This window comes from Rhinolophus hipposideros (genome assembly GCF_964194185.1).
Source record: "Rhinolophus hipposideros genome assembly, chromosome: 21".
Lineage (NCBI taxonomy): Eukaryota > Metazoa > Chordata > Mammalia > Chiroptera > Rhinolophidae > Rhinolophus > Rhinolophus hipposideros.
The window spans coordinates 47,958,414-47,981,556 of NC_138067.1; the positions used below are offsets into that span (position 1 = coordinate 47,958,414).

At 39.1% G+C, this 23,143-nt stretch overlaps 1 pseudogene across 1 annotated transcript; it reads right to left on the reverse strand.

Annotated features, from left to right (window-relative positions):
* Positions 1 to 2,814: 2,814 nt before the first annotated feature.
* Positions 2,815 to 3,476, reverse strand: LOC308489953 (B-cell receptor-associated protein 29-like; annotated as a pseudogene). The gene is made up of 2 exons: positions 3,396 to 3,476; positions 2,815 to 3,351 (listed from the first exon to the last, which is right to left on the reverse strand). The product of its transcript is annotated as a B-cell receptor-associated protein 29-like (transcript).
* Positions 3,477 to 23,143: the final 19,667 nt, after the last annotated feature.

Here is a 23,143-nt window from a genome sequence, read left to right on the forward strand (position 1 = left end):
ACTAGGTTCCCTCTGCAGAAACAACAGCTCAAGAAAAGCTCCTCCTGAAGAGTGAGATTCTGAATGAAAATACTATTGCAGGTGTTGCTGACATTCTTCTCTCATTTCCCGGGGATTTATACTTCCCTTTCTGTGGCTGTTCAAACCTCAACTCCTGATTGAGTGTAATGGGAAAAATGACCGGATTCACGTGTCTGATTTTAAATTCTTTTTGCCAATCTTCTCTCCTTGAACTGAGTTTGTTATCACCACTTACCAGTTCTATGACTGGTAACAGGTAGTTTACCTTCTGAGTCTCAGTTTCCCCACCTGTAAAGTTGGATGGCATCTCCCTCCATGGAGATGTTATAAATATTGAAAGAAAGTGCACCTATAAGGCACTTAGCACAGTACCTGACACCATGACATTTTTAGTCAGTGGTGGGTTCTGGGTGAAGGTTATAACTACACCTGGTGTATTCATTACCTGTTGCTCTGTAACAAATTGACTTGACACTTAGTAACTTAAGACAACATACATTTATTTTCTTATATAATTTCTGAAGGTCCAAAATACGGGTGTAATTGGGTGGTTTTAGCTCACAGTGTCTCATGAGGTCTAAGTTAAGCTTTTGACAGGACCTTAATGGGGACTGAAGGATCAATTTTCAAGCTTACCCATGTGGCTGTTGGCAGGAGGTCTCTGTTTGCTCTCTATAGAGCTGCTCATGACGTTGTAGCTGGCTTCCTCCAAAATGAGAGAGAGAGAGAGAGAGAGAGAGAGAGAGAGAAAACGAGAGCCTAAACAGAGCGACAGTCTTTTATTACTTCATCTTGAAGGTGACATGCCAAAATCCCATCACTTCTGCCTTATTCTATTGGTCAGTGGAAGAGGGGACAACACAAGAGTGTGTGTGATGGGGAAAATCACTGGGGGCCTACCACACCTGCCTAGTATGTGGTGGAACCAAGGCACTTTGACTCCACCCCTGAGCTCTTGAGAGCATCACCATCGGACTCAATCTGCTCCGTGGGACCAGAGGGTTGTCCTGGGGGCTACATATCTGTGCTAGAGGCTTTGCATACTTTTCTAGGACTCCAAACGAAAACCAGAGTATGAGAAACCAACCTGATTCTTCTCCTTCACAGGGAGAAGAAACAGAGTTGTAGAGTGGATATGATGACAAGGCTGGAGGGCCCACAAGTGAAAAATGAAATCCTGAGTATAATAAAGGACTAGAATGCTGAGGGTAGTATGGATGAATTGATCTGGTGACCCCTTGGAGAGTTTTTTCCTAATGAAAACTTGGGAAACAGTTGCCTGTTCTGTGGGTCATTCTGAGTCTGGGATGGCTGGCTCAGTGAGTTCTGGAAAATGGTTTCAAGCATGACCCTCAAACAGCTTCCTTGGAGGTAGTGAGGGTCATTGTTAGATGGAGACTAGTCACTGAACTGGGGGCACCATGGAGAGCTCAGCCCACTTCCACTCCTGGCTTCTAGATGCCTTTAGATGTGTCATGTTGTCTCTGGGAATTGTCTGTCTCACCTACTAGAGTATTGGGAGAATGTAATTAAAAATGTACATGAATGCATTTTTGTTTTCCAAGTATTATTTATTTACCTGTAGACTGGTACATCGACTGTTAAGAAGGAAGAAATCTATTCCTTAGCTTGTCCGGATAAAGTATCCAGAGGACATTGCCAAGAAAGATAATAACAGTGTCAGGGAGAGGGAGAATTCCTTCCCCCATCACCCTTTTTTAGTTCTAACAGCTGGACTAATAATATAATAATAAAATTGACACCAGACTACATTAACAGTAGAAAAACCAATATAATATGTGCTCATGGGAAAATTACAATCTGGTGCTCATATCATGAAATGAATGTCGAAGAAGTGATCAAACCAGATACCTATTTGTACTTTTTAGACAAAGAAACAATAAATTCATGAGAAATTTAATATCTTTTATATTTGAGATCATATTTGTATAATTAGTAATTGTCACAGCAATGGGAAACACTTGCTTTTTGGATATGTTGTACATTAATGTTATAAGTTAAGTACTCCACATTGTTGCAAAATAATTTCAGCTCAGTGCTGACAGTTATGTGAATAAATGTAAACTCCATTACTAGGTGAAATTTGAAAAGGTGGAATGCTTACTAATTATGTGTTATTAACACAAATGTCAGTGAAAGCAGTCTAACAGGTGCAGAAGTACAGTAACAAAAATATAATTATCAATACAGTTGTCTTATGGGAATAAACCATATATCATTAGGTTTAAATTAAACTAAGGTGATTGTTTTTATTTTTTGCTCTTTCTGACTCTTTCCTATAAATACAGTGGCAAATTCCGATCATTTATCCTTTTTTAATCTCCCTACAAATAAATTTGCTGATACTGGACACTATATTCAAATACATAATCATTATCATCTTCTAATTAAATAGATTATTATTAGTGGAAACTCATCAAAGCTTTTAAGGTTTCATGAAACTTAAATCTCTAATTTTGGAAGTAACTAGCTAACAAATGTTTCCTTCTATTGGTAAACAGCCATCATACACAAGTGTTACTATCAGTATCTGAATAAGGTGTTTAAATACTTGTATTTTACTTAAGAGCTGGATTACAGACTTTGTAATATATGTGAAACATTGTCAAATATTGTGATAATGCCATTATGATAATAGCTTATGGTTGGCACTGAGAAAAAATTGGCTGCTCGTAGTACATTTTTCTGAACTGAATTTTAAATTTTCTAGAGGCTAACATGATAAAAAATTTACCATCTTGATATGCTATATCACAATTTCTTTCATACAGTTCACAGGCCTTTCTCATTGCCTTTCTATGAACGATCCTGAAGTTCTGAGTGATCTTTTGAAAGTCTCTGTGATTGCATCTTCAAGCCATCATGTCATTTTGTGCCTTAGACAGAGCACCTGAAGTCTTCTTTAATTCAGTTTGCAGTTTTTCCTGGTCTTCTACCAAGTTTTTTATTTTCTGCTTCCAAAATGTGTTCCTCTTCCTTGTTATAGCTTTTCAGGAATTGTGTTAATTTTTCATTCTCTTTCAGGAATTTTTGGCAGCCTCGTTAGTATTTCTGCTTGAGTTTTAAGTACTCCTTTGTTTGTCAGTTCTTTGCCAGCTGAGTAATAAGGGTAACCAGACGTGTCAATATTAGCCAAAAAAATAATGAAAATCCAGAAAAATAAAGATTTCTTTGAGACCTAAAAAGTTTCATCTGTGTATGTTCATGGGCAGCAGGCCTGCTGGGTGAGCTCTTTTCAGTGGCAGGAGTAGTAGAATATGTCATTACTTCTCTCACAGCATCTTGGGCTCCAGCAGAGGGATGGTGAGTCTGGGGGTGTCGGAGATATATGGGGAGTGACCGAGTTGTTTAACTTTAGGGCGAAGACTGGAGGGATAGTCCCCATTTTCCCTGCGCAGGGCCTTTCTACTACGCAGCCGGTAGGCAGGCGCCATCTTTCCTAGAAATTTAATATCTTTTAACAAAGAAAGTTAGTGCTCATCCGGAAGGCACCTACACAAGGTTTGGGTGTTGGTTAGTGAGGACTTGAAACAAAGTTTGGGCTTGGGTGGTAAATTAGTAAAGCTGTCACCAGGCTTATATATACATGCTCTCGACTCAATTCTTTTAACTCTTGTGATAAGTTGTCTGGCAGCCCTTATCTCCTGCAGGAGTGGGGAGGGCACTTATCTCCCGCTTTTAGGAGGACAGAGAGGTCAGGATTTCCTTCTTGCATGGGCTGCTGCTTAAATAACGTTAATTCAAAATAATCAATATGCATTGTGAGATCTCTTGGGCCTGCCTGTCCTGAGCCCTGATACTAGCAAGTGATGGGAAAGAGAAATCACCTCATGTTTAAGGAACTCTGAAAAAAAAAAAGCATGATTCATAACTTTGTAAAAATGAGTTTAATCCATTCATAGAGTAAATCAAAGCAAATTTTTCTTGGACGTGTAGTGGGCTGACCTAGCTCCAGATCGGATGTAGAGAGTGGTGTCATTTATTCTTTGTGTCCGCAGGACTCTGAGGAGGTGCCGGAAAGAGTACATGGGTGCCCTCCCTTCCGACACCTTGGGGAGGGACTTTACATCATGGGGCAGACCCTGAATTATGTCAGGTCTGACCTATTCAGTACAGAACGAAAAGAGTTAGGGTAGCATTTGGAACTCAAAGATCTAGAAAACAATCGTAGGGCTTTTTTTTTATTTTGAAACAGTCACCTTTCTCTACATAAAGTAATGATCAGGTATTACCCCCTGCTGATTTCTCAATTCTCTAAAGGGGTTTTTGTTGCAAAAGTCAGAGCAGCTGAGATCCTCAACCACACCCCATTCTTTTTTTTTTTTTTTAACTTGACAGCATTTCAAGTGCCACCTACAGTGTATTGCTGTATTGAACCACACCCCATTCTTAAGGAGCAGACAGAAAGAAAGACCCATCCAAAGTCAAACTCTGTTACAGATTAGCTTTCATTTGTTCTCCAGAGCCCAGAATTTAACAGCTAGAGCTGATCAAGCAGCACTAAGATGACACCTGGAATGAGGTGGGGCTGCCCCAATGGCCTTGCCTGTTATCAATAGGCTCAGAGGTGGGCAGTGCAAAGCCGGAGATCTCACCGAGGGATGTACTCCCCCAAAGAGCCTAAGGATACCCCCTTTCCTAAAGCAATAAGGGAACATTCCTTGAGAAGAACAGGGCTGGAAGAAGGACGGTGGTTCCTGATCTCTGTGCACATTGTTATATGCAAATCTTTAAAAGTACATACAGAAACCTGGCTTCCAGCCCCAGACGTCCTGACTTAATTGGAATGGTATGGGGCACAGTCATGGGGATTTTAAAAGTTCCCCAGCGGAGTCAAACCTGTGGTGAAGTTTGGGAACTGAATAGGAGATGTCGTTACTATCGTAACCACTTCGCAATATATAAGTGTAGCGAATCAACTCATTGTCCACCTTAAACCCACATGGTATTGCCAATTGTGTATCAATAAACCTGTGAGGGAGAAAGAAATGGGAGATAATCATTAATGTAGGTAGAGACTCAAGGCACATGGGAACTGGTATTTGTTACCCAAGGTGGACACTTTAGAATGTTGGAGAACATGCATTTGTTAACAAACAGAAATGCCTACTGTGAGGTCATGGGAAACCCACATAATAGAGTCTTATGGAGAAAGTCGATTGAACAAACAGCATCATTAGAAAGTGGTCCGTAGCTGCCAGATGAAACTTCCAGGTCATGGAAAAGAAGGACACACACATGCACAATTATTGCTCTGGGAAGACCAGGTGAAGACTGTGCTCATGCAGAGGCACAGGTGTGCCAAGGGGCATGCACTGTCTTCACCTGCAGTATCAGGACAGATGGGAAGGGGATGGGGCACAGGGGCAGAAAGCAGCTGCAGCACATTGACCCTGGGCCCGGCCACTCTGAGCCGTGGCCGCCAATGGTTAGTGACAACGTCACCGCCCAGGATTCCCCAAAGCACGGCATCACGTGGTTACCAGTTGGGATCCGACCCTGGAGGTGAGGAGTCTAGTCTGTGAGTGTACTCTCCCATCTTGTTCCCAGCTCCTTTCTCCCCCCTTTCTTCTTCCACGACTGATTAGAACTTATTCACTGAGCCCTGGTCTGTGTTCCCACCATCTCCACTTAGACTAGTGAAAGCCCAGGGCCCAAATATACCCTTTGAAAGGATGAAGGGTCTCATTTATGTTTGGGGTATTTAGGTACGTGCCTTACCCTTTCCAGTCTCTAGGTCCAAAACAGAGGACATAAGTGAGGTGTTGTAGCTCCAGGTCAGGATCAGTTGATGTCTGGTCCACATTTTGTGCAAATATGGGTGTCTTACTGTGTTCATTGTAACTACATTAACTATGGTTTACCGATATCCATCCTGAGGTGTTCTTTGTCAAGTGAGGAAACTGAGTCACTGGTGAGTAACCAGCTTTACCTGGGTACCAAGATAAAACCAGACCCTATAATCTTGACTGCTTCTGTGGGCTCATTGAAGACATCTGTGGTGTCACAGGAGCGGCAGAGAGTGTAGCGAAAGGATGGGACAAAATGAAATTCTGACAAGTCTTTATCCTCAGAAAGTAGTCTTAACCACCAGTCTTAATTCACAGCCTCCAACCTATAATCCTGCCTGGACTGGAATAGTGTCCTTCCTGTCTCCCCAGTCCCGCCCCAGTTTTACAGAACAAGTGTCCGTGTGCCTACCCCAAATCACCCTTTGCACCTGGGCTCTAACGCCGTTCACTTGTCCATCCTTCGGTTCCATTCCTCAGTGTGCACTCTGGGGTGTATTGGGAAAAGTGGAGCCTTATGTCAGATGTGCGTTAAAATGCTTTTCCCTAAAAGAGAGCGAACCTTTCAACTTGTTACAACCTCAGCTTTCAACTCTGTAAAGCGAGGACAGTAATCTTCCTACACTGAGATTATTTATGGAAAGTATAAATGAGATGCTGTCAGTCACCTAAGACAGGATTTAGAAAAGAATACCCACTCCTTTTCCTTCTTTGCTGCTCTTCCTTTGCTCATTCTTAGTGGGGGGTTTGGCATATAGACTGTCTCAATCATGTCCTAAAAATAACTCACCCTGCACCGTACTGATTTTTTTCCCCTACCACTCAGCGTTTTGTAGCTTTTTACAGTCAAGGTTCTCTTTCTCCTAATCTGGCTTGTGAATCTCGGTGCAATATGTTTAATTCAAAGGTTTTATTCAAACCATGTATAGACAAATGTGTTCAGGGGTAGCCATCTGAAATTCATTTTCTTTTAAGTAAACTTCCCTTATTAATTCAATCGCTTAGCCAAATAGTTGAGAGATTTTGGGGGTGGGTGGGGGGGGTTTGTGCTCTGTTTCCAGTCTCCATGTATCCAGGTTGTTTTATGTTAGAGGTGAAGAATGAGGAAATCTTAATTTACTATTAACCTAGGAAGTTTTCATTGCTCCGTGGTTAGGATGCAATCTTTTAAACTTGTTCTTAGAAATAAGTACTTTTTTCCTTTTAACCACAAATAGGGTCAATATTTTTCTTAGATAATATATGGGAATGTGCACAAACGATTATTCTCGTGTTAGGTTCTGTTTTGAGTAATTCAGCACAAAAACCTCCTCCATCATCAGTGACCCCGGTCGTCCTCATTCTCTCCCTCTTATTCATAGACCAGTAATGGTAATATCTCAATTATTTTATTTTATTATTTTTTTTTTTCAATTATTTTAGTAAAATGCATTTATTTCTATTAGCTTCCACTACTAAAATGATATTTACATGGGAGACACCTTTTATTAGTTTTGAAAAAGCCAACAATATGAGAAGGTAGAAAGTGAAATGTGTCCTTTCCTTGGTATGTTTAGTTCACCCTCCCCCCCACCAGTCAATCCGTTTCCTGCTATCCCACCAAAATAGTGTGTGTGTATGGGGTGGGGGTGTTAATATCTTACAGGCTGACCATTCTCTGCCAATTGTCAGTCAGGCGTTTTTAAGGATGCAGAGTATATCAGTGCTTGAATTAACGCACCTGTTATTGATCAAACCCAAATGAACTTCAGTCTTGCTGTTGCAAACAAGACTGTCTAATATTTACATTTAAAATGCATACGTCTTGCCAAATTACCCTCCAAAGAGATGGCACATTTTTTTCTCACCCACAACAAAGCAGTAGGTGATCAAACATCATGGACATGGCCAGCTTGATATGTCCAACATGGTATGTCCTTGTAGTTCTTATTGATTATTATTACCTTCCATGACTATGTTGATTTCAAGTACGTTTAAAAGCCATGTTCAGGTTTTCTGAGCTGTTCCAGTCCTTTGCTCATTTTAATAAATTGAACTATTGGTAACTTTCATCGACTGGAAGAGCTCCTTCTGTAATGTATCCTTTGTCCAGTGATTCAAATGTATTTATACCAATTCATTTTTAGAGCTTCAAAGTTTTTTGGGGAGGGTTTTGAGTTGAATGAATTTTTGTTGTCTTATTTGTCTCATTTCTACTATAGATTAAGGCATTCTGTTCCAGCTGTAAATTATGTGGGGTTACATGTGAAATAGGAATTCACAAACATAAATGTTTTTAAAATGTAACATCTCTCCTATCTTAGACCGTAGAACAGTGACATTCTCTCATAGAAGTTATGGTCTAACTTAAACATTAACAAAGTAAATAAACTTTTATCCAGAATTTTCTTGTCTGTTTTTGGCATTTTATAAGATCTTTAATGAGCGTCTAGTCCCAATAAAAATATCAGCAGGACTTCTGGGATGATATCATACTGATTACTTTAAGGAGAATTGATATTTTGAAAATATACACTCCATCTTTTCCCATCAAGTTTTTTTTTTTTAATCTCTCACAGGCATTTTAAAGCTTTCAAAATGGACACTTCACTTTCCTAAATTAGACACATTTTTATCTCTGTATTTGCGGCAGTTAATCTGATCTCTTAGGTTTTCTGACTGGTTATTAGAATTAGGGTGGGATTTTGTTTTATTTTGTTAAGGTGGTATTTTCAATGTCAAATTTGTTACTAACCCATTTTAATGATGACTTGTGATTTATAATAGTTTTTCAAGTGATTTCCTTGGTTTTATCAGGCAGAGACCCACCTGCAAGTTTTAATGTTTTACCTTACTCTGCCACTTTTATACCTCTCATTTCTTTATTCAATTACTTTGCTACAGAATTCATTACATAATAGTGTAGAGAATACAAAACTGAGTAGGAATGCTAATAGCTGACATCCTCATCTCTCCATGTGGGGTCAGCCAACTCTGGCCTCAGGGCCAAACTCAGCACACTGGCTGTTTTTGTAAATGTTTTTGTTTGTTTGTTTCAGTTACAGTTGACATTCAATATTTTATATTAGTTTCAGGTGTACAACATAGTGGTTAGACATTTATATAACTTGTGAAGTGATCACCCTGATAAGTCTAGTCCCCACCTGGTACCATACATAGTTATTAGAACATTATTGACTATATTCCCTGTGCTGTACTTTACATTTGTGATTATTCTGTAACCACCAATTTGTACTCTTAATTCCTTCTGTTTTGGTAAACGTTTTATTGGAACACATCTTCCCCATTGGTTATATATTGTCAATGGTCATCATTAGTTACAATAGAGACTGAATAACCCACAAAACTGAAAATAGCTGGCCCTTTTCAGAATGTTTGCCGACCTCTGGTCTGTGCTTAAAAAAAAAAAAAATCAATGTTTCACCGCTAAGTATATTTGCTTTCATTAGTAGAAAGTTTGAATTTGTTGAAGGATGTCTAGTTTGAGTTTGCAAAGTGTTTCTCTCGTACTGTTTATACATTCCTTGAGATCATATGATTTTCTTTATTTTTCTGTGAAATGTGGAAGACTCTACTTACTTTGTTCTGTTTTAAACCTACTTTTTTCGCGGGACTGTGTATGGCCACGACTTTCTGCCCTAAATAGAAGCTGTCCTCCTGTGTGTGTGTTTTGGGTTTTTTTTTTGGTTTTGCTTTTTAGCTATTTCTCTTCTGAGTCCTAATTCTCAGCACTGGCGCCAGTCTATTTATTTAATGCGGCTTTTGTACGAGGGTTATAGTCTGTTTCCTTAGACAAAGCTCTTCTTTCTTGTGACAAAATACTGGTAAAAACTGGCTACAGTGTAAAGAGATGCTGCTAATGCTTCAAACTTGAGGTCATCTGTGCCTACGAAAAGACTTACAAAGAGAAACAAACTGCTTTTAGTAAAAACCATAGGCTCATATTCTGCGCTTAAGGACCAGTTGAGGTTTCTGTTCCACATGGAGAGGGGAAAAAGTATTAACCACTCTTATAAAAGTTTTAATCATGTGAATAGCAAACAGTAACATAAAAAGACATTTTTCCCCTCAGAAGGTCAGTAGGTTCACAGAAATCTTGCCTCTTTTGACAAAATTAATTAGGAACTCCAAAGACTGGATTAGATTGACTTCAAATGCCTTATTTCCTAATCTGCAGACATTCCAGAGTTACCAAAATATAAGGTTATCTAAGCTTCACCTACACACCCATAAATCAAACAATTAAATCCTAAATCTAAATGTGACCTTGTTCCCACTGTGTAACCATTAGAGCAGATGTTATTCAGGATTTCATTCATTTGTGTTCCTTCCCTGAAACCTTTGACTCCTACTCCATGCTACTCACAAAGCCCTTGCAAGTACAGGTACTGTGACTCCCACCTGTCAGAGGAGAAAGCGCCCAACCTCAGAGGTTCAGTCACTTGCCCAAGGTGATGTATCATAAAAGTTAGCGGAGCAGGAGTTGAGTTTAGGGCTGTTAACTCTGATTTCAGAGCCCTTGTAATCACAGAAGTAGACACCCTCTTAAAATCAAATTACCTGTGTGGGATGATTTTCCCCAGTTTTAATTGTATTGACAAATAAAAATTGTATATATTTAAGGTGTACAGTGTGATGTTTTGATACACATATACCTTGTGATGTGAAACTCACACCTCCATCACCTCACATAGTTGCCATTTTGTGTGTGTGGTGAGAACATTTAAGCTCCTCTCAGCAAATGTCAGGTACACAGTATAGTAATGTTAGTTATTGTCACCTCACTGTGCATTAGGTCCCCAGCACTTATCCATCTTATAACTGCCACCCCTGGCAGCTACCAAACTACTCTGTTTCCATGAGTTTGATTTTCTTATAATCCACCTTTGTGGAATCTAAACCTTCAGACTTGGCACCATGAGGGCACAGATGCCGTCTGCCACAATACTATCACAGCGATTCATTGTAGTAGAACACTCTCTGGGCTAGAAAGAGAAGGTGGAAGAACGCAAGGGAGGAAACTACTCGCTTCTCCAGGAAGTTGGTCAGTCTGTGACAACTGTCGATGGAGCGCTACCTCTGAGCTATGTTGAGTACAGCGTCTTAGCCAAGGGCACTCACTGACAAGGGCTTTGACTCCTACTCCATGCCCCGTACTGTTCCAGGAACCAGGGATATGGGTAGGAAAATAGCCCACAACTTATAGTCCAGTAACAAGATAGACAGATGAAATGTCAAGGAATTTTTAGTGTATAAAGAATTGTTACCTGGGAGTTGGGCTTCTCTTGATATGTTTCACCAAAGGCATAGAAAAATGTTGATCCATCTACTGAGTTGATTGAGGTTGGTTGTATGAACGTGATCATTTAATGCAAGATTCTCAATCTTGTCACTCTTCCAACAGGTCCCATTTGCTCCCTACTATCAAAGAGTCTACTTTTCCATCAACACTTGAGCCCTTAGCCTTGAGTTAAGATGGGAGAAGCCGACTTACCCTCCCTTTCCAAGTACGGACTACAGTGGTGTTTCAAGCAGCTGGGAGAAGAAGGGTTTCAGACATTCAAGGACTTAATAAAGGAAAAAGCTTCAGAACTGGCAGCGTGCTCTTTTCCGTGGATTGAAGTGGATAATGCCAGTGTGGAACATTTAGCCTACCTCTTGCATGAGCATTGTAGGGGACCTCTTGTCTGGAAGATATCCATAAGCATCTTTGACGAGATGGACCTGCCAGCACTCTCTCAGAAGGCAAGGGATCACATGGAAAGTGAGTAAGACATGGGCCTACCTAGGGGTAGGAGACAAGCGAGGGGGACCTCCAGGTCACATGGGAACAGGGAGGGTACCATTGTCCTCTCATTGGGTCCACCTCTACAACTTGAGTCTAAATCCTGAGAAGTAACTCATTGGTCACCCTCCCTGACTGGAAACTACTGTAGTCTCTAGCCTATGAAACAACAAAGGAGGAGAGATGGGTAGAAGACCCTCTAGCCAGTCAGAATTTAGTGGATGTTAATAGAAAGGATTCAGAGTTGTGAACACTAAACCTGAGTTCTGGAGCTGCCATCTGTTATATGTGTGACTTTCAGCAAGCCCCCTCCTCCTCTGACCCTTGTATTCCATATCTTGCGACAGTAGCTGTGATGTTCATTCAAGCCATTGCAAGGGTTTGATTGGATAATGTATAGAAAGTGGTTAATGAAGCTGAATCCGTCTTTTGAGAACATACAGTTGTTGTATAACAGGCATCTTGCCCCAGGCTGAGGGACCAAATTCAAGGAACTCTTCCAGGGACTGACCTTACTCAGACTGTTGGTGCTGTATTATAGGGATGTACTTAGATCAAAGGGTGGATTATCTTAGGGGGTTTAAGAGGAAGGTAGTAAGAAATAAAAAATAATAGCTCTCCTTTACTCCTTCATCTGTGGACAGAAAACTTAGAAGAGTCCCACGTGTGAGCAGTCAGACTGGCCTCAAAGACCATAGGTAGCACATGCCTAGATGTGACCTGGCATCTGCAGCTACAAAGGACTTTTTTTTTTTTAAGTAAAGTTTATTGGGGTGACAATGGTTAGTAAAGTTACATAGGTTTCAGGTGTACAATTCTGTAACACATCATCTATATATCACATTGTGTGTTCACCACCCAGAGTCAGTTCTCCTTCCATCACCATATATTTGATCCCGTTTATCGTCATCTACCAGCCTCTTCCCACCTTACTCTCTGGTAACCACTAAACTATTGTCTGTGTCTATCAGTTTTTGTTTCTTTGATTATTTTGTTCCTTTGTTGCTTTCCCACATATTAGTGAAGTCATACGGTTCTCAACTCTTTCTGACTTATTTCGCTTGCCATAATCTTAAGATCCATCCAGGTTGTCGCAAGTGGCACTATTTCATCTTTTCTTATGGCAGAATAGTATTGCATTGTGTATATATACCACATCTTCTTTATCCAATCATCTAACAAAGGACACTTTAGTTGTTTCCATGTATTGGCCACTGTAAATAAAGCTGCAATGAACAGTGGAGTATATATACCTATACAGATAAATGTTTTCAGATTTTTTGGGTATATACCCAGGAGAGGATTACTGGGTCGCATGGTAATTTTATCCTTAAGTTTTTGAGGAACCTCCACACTGCCTTCCATAACGGCTGCACCAGACTGCATTCCCAACAACAGTGTATGAGGGTCCTTTATTCTCCACAGCCTCTCCAACACTTGTTATTAGTTGTCTTGTTGATGATAGACATTCTGACTGGGGTGATATCTCATTGTGGTTTTCATTTGCATTTCTCTGATGATTAGTGATGTTGAGCATTTTTTCATGTATCTATTGGCCATATGTATGTTCTCTTTGGAGAAATGTCTATTCAGGTCCTCTGTCCATTTTTTAATTGGATTGTTTGTTTTTTTTCTTGTTGTTGAGTTGTATGAGTTCCTTGTATATTTTGGGTATTAGCCCCTATTTGAGACACTGTTTGCAAAAATCTTCTCCCATTCAGTTGGTTGCCTCTTTATTTTGTTGATGGTTTCTTTTGCTGTGCAGAAGCATTTTAGTTTGATGGAGTCCCATTCATTTAGCTTTTACTTCCCTTGTCTTTGAGGTCAAATTCATAAAATCCTCTTTAAACCCAAGATCCATATGTTTAGTACCTATGTTTTCTTTTATGCAGTTTATTGTTCCAGGTCTTACATTTAGATCTTTAATCCATTTTGAGTTAATTTTGGTACACGGTGACAGATAACAATCTAGTTTCAATTTTTTTCCTGATAGCTTTCCAATTCTCCCAGCGCCATTTATTGAAGAGGCTGTCTTTCCTCTATTGTATGTTTTTGACTCCTTTGTCGAAAATTATCTATCCATATTTATGTGGATTTATTTCTGGGTTCTCAATTCTATTCTATTGGTCTGAGTGTCTGTTTTTCTGCCAATACCATGCTGTTTTGGTTATTGTAGCCCTGTAGTACAAGCTAAAGTCAGGGAGTGTGATACCTCCAGCATTGTTCTTTTTTTGTAGGATTGCTTTGGCTATTCAGGGTCTTTTCTCATGCCATAAAAATCTGATGATTTTTTTTTGGTTCTATTTCTTTAAAAAATGCCATTGGGATTTTGATGAGGATTGCATTAAATCTGTATATTGCTTTAGGCCATTTTAACAATGTTGATTCTTCCAATCCATGAGCACGCAATGTCTTTCCATTTCTTTGTGTCTTCTTCAATTTCTTTTAAAAATGTCTTATAGTTTTCAATGTATAGGTCTTTCACATCCTTAGTTAAATTTATTCCTAGGTATTTTATTCTTTTTGTTGCAATTGCAAAAGGAATTTTTTTTATTCCTTTTTCTGAGATTTCATTGTTAGTATATAGGAATGCAGTGGATTTTTGTAAATTGATTTTGTAGCCAGAAACTTTACTGTATTCGTTTATTGTTTCTAGAAGCTTTTTAGTGGACTCTTTAGGGTTTTCTATATATAGCATCATGTCATCTGCAAAAAGTGACAATTTGACTTCTTGATTCCCATCTGGGATGTGTTTCATTTCTTTCTCTTGCTTGTTTGCTCTGGCTAAGACTTCCAATACTGTGTTGAAAAGCAGTGTATCACCACTGAGGACATCCCTGTCTTTTCCTGAACATAGAGTGAAGGGCTTCAGTTTTTCACTGTTAATTATGATATTAGCTGAGGGTTTGTCATATATGGCCTTTATTATGTTTAGATATTTTCCTTCTATAACCATTTTATTGAGTGTTTTAATTATAAATGAATGTTGTATGTTGTCGAATGCTTTTGATATAATCATATGATTTATGTCCTTTATTTTGTTTATGTGGTGTATCACATTGATCAATTTGCATATGTTGAACCATCCTTGTGCCCCCTGGAATGAACCCCATTTGGTCTTGATGAATAATCTTTTTAATGCATTGTTGCATTTGATTTGCTAGAATTTTGTTTAGGATTTTGCTTACATATCAGTCTGTAATTTTCACTTTTTGTGTTATCCTTACCAGGTGTTGGTATCAGGGTAATGTTGGCCTCATAAAATGAGTTCGGGAGTACTGTCTCTTCTTCAATTTTTTTGAAGAGTTTGAGCAGGATTGGTATTAGATCCTCTTTGAAGGTTTGGTAGAATTCACTAGTGAAGCCATCTGGTCCCGGACTTTTGCTTTTGGGAAGGTTTTGGATGACTGATTCAATTTTCTTACTATTGATCAGTCTATTTAGATTTTCCAGTTCTTTGTGATTCAGCCTAGGAAGACAAGTTTCTAAGAACTTGTCTGTTTCTTCCAGGTTATTGAATTTGGTGGCATATAGTCCTTCATAGTATTCTTGGACGATCCTTTGTATTTCTGTGGCATCCATGAGAACTTTTCTTCTTTCATTTCTTATTTTGTTTATTTGTGCCTTTTCTTTTTTTATCTTAGTGAGTCTAGCTAAGGGCTTGTCAATTTTGTTAACCTTTTCAAAGAACCAGCTCTTTATTGCATTAATTTTTTCTATTGTCTTTTGCTCTCTGTTTTATTTAGTTCTGCTCTGATTTTTATTATTTTCTTCCTTCTGCTGACTTTGGGTTTCATTTGCTCTTTTTTTTCTAGTTCTTTAAGGTGTAATGTGAGGTGTTTATCTGGGATTTTTCTTCTTTCTTGAGATAGGCCTGTAATCATATAGATTTCCCTCTTAAAACTGCTTTCGCTGCATCCCAATAATCTTGATAGGATGTACTTTCATTCTCATTTGCTTCCATTATCTTTTAATCTCTTGTTTCTTCTTTAAACCAATTGTTCTTTTAAAAGTATGTTGTTTAATCTCCACATAGTCATGGTTTCCCTTGCTTTCTTTTTGCAGTTGATACCCAATTTCAAAGCTTTGTGATTGGAGAATATGCTTGGTATGATTTCAATCTTCTTAAATTTGCTGAGGCTAGTTTTATGTCCCAACATATGGTCTATCCTTGAGACTGTTCCATGTACACTAGAAAAAAATGTATAGTCTGATATTTTAGAATGAAGTGCTCTATATATGTCAATTATGTCCATTTCATCTAACGTGTCATTTAGGGCTGCTCTTTTTGTTATTTATTTTCTGTTTGGATGATCTATCCATAGCTGTCAATGATGTATTTAAGTCCCCTAGTATAATTGTGTTTTGGTCAATTTCTCCCTTTAGTTCTGTTAGTAGTTGCTTGGTATATTTCGGTGCTCCCTGATTGGGGGCATAAATATTGATGACTGTTATGTCTTCTTGTTGTATAGTCCCCTTTACCATTATGAAATGTCCATCTTTGTCTCTTGTTACCTTTTTTACCGTGAAGTCAGTTTCATCAGATATCAGTATGGCTACACCTGACTTTCTCTGGGTACCATTTGCTTGGAGTGTCAATTTCCACCCCTTCACTTTGAGTCTATGCTTGTCCTGGTAGCTGAGATGTGTTTCTTGGAGACAGCATATGGTTGGGTTTAGTTTTTTGACCCAAACGCTACTCTGTGCTTTTTTATTGGTGAGTTCAGTCCATTTGCATTTAGGGTGATTATTGATATGTGAGGATTTCCTGTCATTCTATCTTTAGTTTTGTGGTAAGACTGGGTCTCCATTGTTTCTTTGCCTTTTTGTTGTTGTCTATTATTTCTGTGTGGTGGTATTCTATGATTTTTCCCTCTGTTTCTTTTTATATGTGATATATTTCAGTTCTGGATTTTAAAAAATTTTTTTAAAAGATTTTTTTATTGGGGGAGGGGAACAAAACTTTTTTTGGGAACCATGTGTACTTCCAGGACTTTTTTTTCCCCAAGTCAAGTTGTTGTCCTTTCAGTCTTAGTTGCGGAGGGTGCAGCTCAGCTCCAGGTCCAGTTGCTAGTTGCAGGGGCCGGAGCCCACCATCCCTTGCGGGACTAGAGGAATTGAACTGGCAACCTTGTGGTTGAGAGCGCACTGGCCCATGTGGGAATCGAACAGGCAGCCTTCAGAATTAGAAGTTTAGAGCTCTAACCACCTGAGCCACCGGGTCGGCCTTGGAGTTTTTTTTTGTTTTGTTTTGTTTTTTTGAGTGGTTACCATTAAGTTTATGTAAAAGAGAGTATTCCATTTTCTTCATCGTGCTTCTTTTCTCCTTTTCCTCTTTGCCAGTTCAGACCTTTACTCGCTCCCCTTTTATATATTTTTTTTTAATTAATTTTATTGGGGTGACAATTGTTAGTAAATTTACATAGATTTCAGGTGTACAATTCTGTATTACATCGTCTATAAATCCCATTGTGTGTTCACCACCCAGAGTCAGTTCTCCTTCCATCACCATATATTTGATCCCCCTTACCCTCATCACCCACCCCCCACCCCCTTACCCTCTGGTAACCACTAAATTATTGTCTGTGTCTATGAGTTTTTGTTTCTCATTTGTTTGTCTTGTTCTTTTTGGTTTATATACCACATATCAGTGAAATCATAGGGTTCTCTGCTTTTTCTGTCTGACTTGTTTCACTTAGCATTATTCTCTCGAGATCCATCCATGTTGTCACAAATGTTCCTATATCATCTTTCCTTAATGCCGAATAGTATTCCATTGTGTATATATACCACAACATCTTTATCCATTCATCTATCGAAGGACATTTTGGTTGTTTCCATGTCTTGGCCACCGTAAACAAAGCTGCAATGAACATTGGCGTACACGTGTCTCTATAGAGAAATGCTTTTATATTTTTGGGGTAGATACCCAGGAGAGCGATTGCTGGGTCATATGGTAATTCTATTCGTAATTTCTTGAGGAACCTCCACACTGCCTTCCATAGCGGCTGCACCAGTCTGCATTCCCACCAACAGTGTATGAGGGTTCCTTTTTCTCCACAGCCTCTCCAACACTTGTTACTATTTGTTTTGTTGATGAAAGCCATTCTGACTGGGGTGAGGTGATATCTCATTGTGGTTTTCATTTGCATTTCTCTGATGATTAGCGATGTTGAGCATTTTTTCATATGTCTATTTGCCATTTGTATATCCTCTTTGGAGAAATGTCTCTTCAGGTCCTCTGTCCATTTTTCAATTGGGTTGTTTGTTTTTTTGTTGTTGAGTTTCATGAGTTCCTTGTATATTTTGGATATTAGCCCCTTATCAGAGGAACTGTTTGCGAAAATCTTCTCCCATTCAGTTGGTTGTCTCATTATTTTGTCAATAGTTTCTTTTGCTGTGCAGAAGCTTTTCAGTTTCATATAATCCCATTTGTTTATTTTAGTTTTTACTTCCATTGCCTTTGGAGTCAAATTTATAAAATGCTCTTTGAACCCAAGGTCCATAAGTTTAGTACCTATGTTTTCTTCAATGCAGTTTATTGTGTCAGGTCTTATGCTTAAGTCTTTGATCCATTTTGAATTAATTTTGGTACATGGTGACAGATAGCAGTCCAGTTTCATTCTTTGGCACGTAGCTATCCAATTCTGCCAGCACCATTTATTGAAGAGGCTGTCTTTCCTCCATTGTATGTTTATAGCTTCTTTGTCAAAAATTATCTGTCCATATTTATGTGGTTTTATTTCTGGGTTCTCAATTCTATTCCATTGGTCTATGTGTCTGTTTTTCCGCCAATACCAAGCTGTTTTGATTATTGTAGCCCTGTAGTACAAGCAAAAATCAGGGAGTGTGATACCTCCAGTATTGTTCTTTTTTTTAAATATTGCTTTGGCTATTCGGGGTCTTTTGTGGTTCCAAACAAATCTGATGATTTTTTGTTCTATTTCTTTAAAAAATGCCATTGGGATTTTAATGGGGATTGCATTAAATCTGTGCATGGCTTTGGGTAATATGGCCATTTTAACTATGTTGATTCTTCCAATCCATGAGCACGGAATGTCTTTCCATTTCTTTGTGTCTTCTTCAATTTCTTTCAAAAATGTCTTATAGTTTTCAGCATATAAATCCTTCACATCCTTGGTTAAGTTTATTCCTAGGTATTTTATTCTTTTTGCTGCAATTGCAAAAGGAATTGTTTTTTCTATCTCTTTTTCTGAGATTTCATTGTTGGTATATAGGAAAGCAATGGACTTTTGTACATTGATTTTGTAGCCAGCAACTTTACTATATTCATTGATTGTTTCTAATAGCTTTTTGGTGGAGTCTTTAGGGTTTTCTATATATAGCATCATGTCATCTGCAAAGAGTGACAATTTAACTTCTTCATTCCCAATTTGGATGCCTTTTATTTCTTTCTCTTGCCTGATAGCTCTGGCGAGGACTTCCAACACTATGTTGAAAAGCAGAGGTGATAGGGGACAACCTTGTCGTGTTCCTGAACGTAGAGCAAAGGGCTTCAGCTTTTCACCATTAATTATGAGATTAGCTGAGGGCTTGTCGTATATGGCCTTTATTATGTTGAGGTATTTTCCTTCTATACCAATTTTAGTAAGTGTTTTAATCATAAATGGATGTTGTATCTTATCAAATGCTTTTTCTGCATCAATTGATAGAATCATATGATTTTTGTCCTTTATTTTGTTTATGTGATGTATCACATTGATGGATTTGCGAATGTTGAACCATCCTTGTGCCCCGGGGATGAACCCCACTTGGTCGTGATGAATAATCTTTTTAATACATTGTTGTATTCGATTTGCTAGAATTTTGTTTAGGATTTTAGCATCTGTATTCATCAGAGATATAGGTCTGTAGTTTTCTTTTTTTGTGTTGTCCTTACCAGGTTTTGGTATCAGGGTAATGTTGGCCTCATAAAATGAGTTAGGGAGTACTGACTCTTCTTCAATTTTTTGGAAGAGTTTGAGCAGGATTGGTATTAGATCCTCTTTGAAGGTTTGGTAGAATTCACTGGTGAAGCCATCTGGTCCAGGACTTTTGATTTTAGGAAGGTTTTTGATGACTGATTCAATTTCCTTACTGGTGATCGGCCTGTTAAGATTTTCATGATTCAGCCTTGGAAGGCTATATGTTTCTAAGAACTTGTCCATTTCTTCTAAGTTATTAAATTTGGTGGTATATAGTCCTTCATAGTATTCTTGGATAATCCTTTGTATTTCTGTGGTGTCCGTGATAACTTCCCCTTTTTCATTTCTGATTTTGTTAATTAGTGTCTTCTCTCTTTTTATCTTAGTGAGTCTAGCCAAGGGTTTGTCAATTTTGTTAACCTTTTCAAAGAACCAGCTCTTTGTCACATTAATTTTTTCTATTGTCTTTTTGTTCTCTATTTCATTTAGTTCTGCTCTGATTTTTGTTATTTCCTTTCTTCTGCTGACCTTGGGTTTCGCTTGTTCTTCTTTTTCTAGTTTTTTAAGGTGTAACATGAGGTTATTTATTTGGGATTTTTCTTGTTTCTTGAGATAGGCCTGTAATGATATAAATTTCCCTCTTAAAACTGCTTTCGCGGCATCCCAAAAATTTTGGTAGGATGTATTTTCATTGTCATTTGTTTCTATGTATCTTTTGAGCTCTCCTCTAATTTCTTCTTTGACCCAGTCGTTCTTTAAAAGTATGTTGTTTAATCTCCATGTATTTGTGTTTTTTCCTGCTTTCTTTTTGCAGTTGATATCCAATTTCAAAGCTTTGTGATCAGAGAATATGCTTGGTATGATTTCAATCTTCTTAAATTTGCTGAGGCTGATTTTGTGTCCCAATATATGGTCTATCCTTGAGAATGTTCCATGTACACTAGAAAAGAATGTATAGTCTGATGTTTTAGGATGAAGTGCTCTATATATGTCAATTATGTCCAATTCATCTAATGTGTCATTTAGGGCTGCGATTTCGTTATTTATCTTCTGTTTAGATGATCTATCCATAGCTGTCAATGATGTATTTAAGTCCCCTAGTATAATTGTGTTTTGGTCAATTTCTCCCTTTAGTTCTGTTAGTAGTTGCTTGGTATATTTCGGTGCTCCCTGATTGGGGGCATAAATATTGATGACTGTTATGTCTTCTTGTTGTATAGTCCCCTTTACCATTATGAAATGTCCATCTTTGTCTCTTGTTATCTTTTTCACCCTGAAGTCTGTTTCATCGGAAATCATTATGGCTACACCTGATTTTTTCTGGGTACCATTTGCTTGAAGTGTCAATTTCCACCCTTTCACTTTGAGTCTATGCTTGTCCTTGTAGCTGAGATGTGTCTCTTGTAGGCAGCATATGGTTGGGTTTAGTTTTTTGATCCAATCTGCTACTCTGTGTCTCTTTATTGGTGAGTTCAGTCCATTTACATTTAGGGTGATTATTGATATGTGAGGATTTCCTGTCATTCTGTCTTTAGTTTTCTGGTAAGGCTGTGTCTCCATTGTTTCTTTGCCTTTTTGTTGTTGTCTGTTATTTCTGTGTGGTAGTATTCTATGATGTTTCCCTCTGTTTCTTCTTTTATTACAGTATATATTTCAGATTTGGATGTTTTTTGAGTGGTTACCCTTGAGTTTATGTAAAAGAAAGTTTGATATTTAGAGTATTCCAGTTTCTTCAGTACGCTTACTTTCTCTATTCCCATATTCCAGTTCAGGCCTTTACGCTCCCCCTTTTTATGTTTCGGTTGCCACAAGTTGTCCCTGTTGATGGTGGTCTAATAGCCTCCTTTAGTATTTCTTGTAGTGCAGGTCGTGTATTAGAAAATTCCCTCAGCTTCTGGATGTCTGGAAAGGTCTTTATTCCTTCTTCATATCTAAAGGAGATCTTTGCTGGATATATTATTCTTGGCTCATGATTTCTCTCTTTCAATAGTTTGAATATTTGGTTCCATTCCCTCCTAGCTTGTAGAGTTTCTGCTGAAAAATCTGATGATAATCTAATGGGCTTTCCTTTGTAAGTTACCGTCTTCTTTTCCCTGGCTGCCTTGAGGATTCTTTCTTTGTCATTGATTTTAGACAGCTTCAATACATTGTGCCTTGGTGAAGGCCTGTTGGGATTGAGGTAATTAGGTGTTCTATTTGCTTCTTGGATTCGAGGATCCAGTTCTGTCCACAAGTTTGGGAAGTTCTCATCGACGATTTGTTTGAATATATTCTCTGTTCCCTTCCCTCTTTCTTCTACTTCTGGTATGCCCATTATTCTTATATTGCTCTTTCTGATGGAGTCAGAAAGTTCTTGTAGAGTTGTTTCATTTCTTTTAAGTCTCAAGTCTCTTTCTTCTTCCCTCTGTGTAAATTCCAGGTTCCTATCTTCGATGTCACTGATTCTTTCCTCCATCTGGTCAACTCTACTACCTAAGCTGGATATTTTATTGTTAATTTCTTCTATTGAGTTCTTAATCTCCAGAAATTCTATTTGGTTCTTTTTCAAGATTTCAATCTCTTTTGTAAAATGCTCATGGTGTTCTTTGATTGTGTTTCTGAGTTCATTAAACTGCCTTTCTGTGTTTTCTTGCATCTCGTTCAGTTTTTTCAGAATTGCGATCTTGAATTCTCTGTCATTTAAATCACAAAGGTCCATATCTCTAAGTTCCTTTTCTGGAGACTTTTCACTTTCTTTCTGAGCTATCTTGTTGCCTTGGTTATTCATGGCAATCACTGATTTACTATTTCTCTTCCTAGACATCTACAGGAGTGTCTTCTGCAACAGGTTGATAGGTATGCGAAGAGCTTTTGGAGTTCCAAAGCTCTTTCTGCACCAGATTCAGAGCCCGTTTGTTTCAGCAGTTCTGTTTACTCCTGCAGGGATCCGCCCAGATAGGTGGGGCCAGGGGCGGGGTGAGTTGTGAGAGGTGGCCCAGAGCAATGGTGGCGACCACCACCACAGCCAGTCCTGCTTCCACAGCTTTCTCCCCTTTGCCGGAACTAGTTGAGCTGCGGATCTGTGTCTGCGGTCCACAGTTCTCAGAGCATCAAATGTTCTGTCCTTTGATCCGACACTGCTACTTTATGGCTTCTAGCACCGGGCAGGTGGGGGCGGGGCGAGCTCTGGGAGGGTAGGGAGGGGGCGGCTAGTCTCCGTGCCTAGGGCTTCTGTTCTCCGCTCGGCAGTGAGGGCTTAAACCACCGATTTCAGCCCTCTTCCCTCAGTCTTTGCTCCGAGGTCTGCCGTGAGCGAGCTTTGGGTTCAGCGGTTTTGTATGCTGCCCCCTCAGCCCTGTGGGCCGTAAGCGGAGCCTTAGCAGTCCGAGTCCTTCCCTCTCCCGCAGCTGCGGAAGATCCGGGCGCAGCGGGCTCCGAGCACTGAGCTAGGTCTGTGTCCTGCGCCCGCGCGGCTCCGTCTCCGCACTTCTCCTCTCCCTCCTCCCGCGCTCGCGCAATTCACCCACCTGGAGGTGAATTCAGTAGTCGGCCTCTTCGTCTTGCCTGTCTGCTGTGCAAGGAGTCCTTTGTGGAGTTATTGTTGTCCGATTCGTTGTAAATTC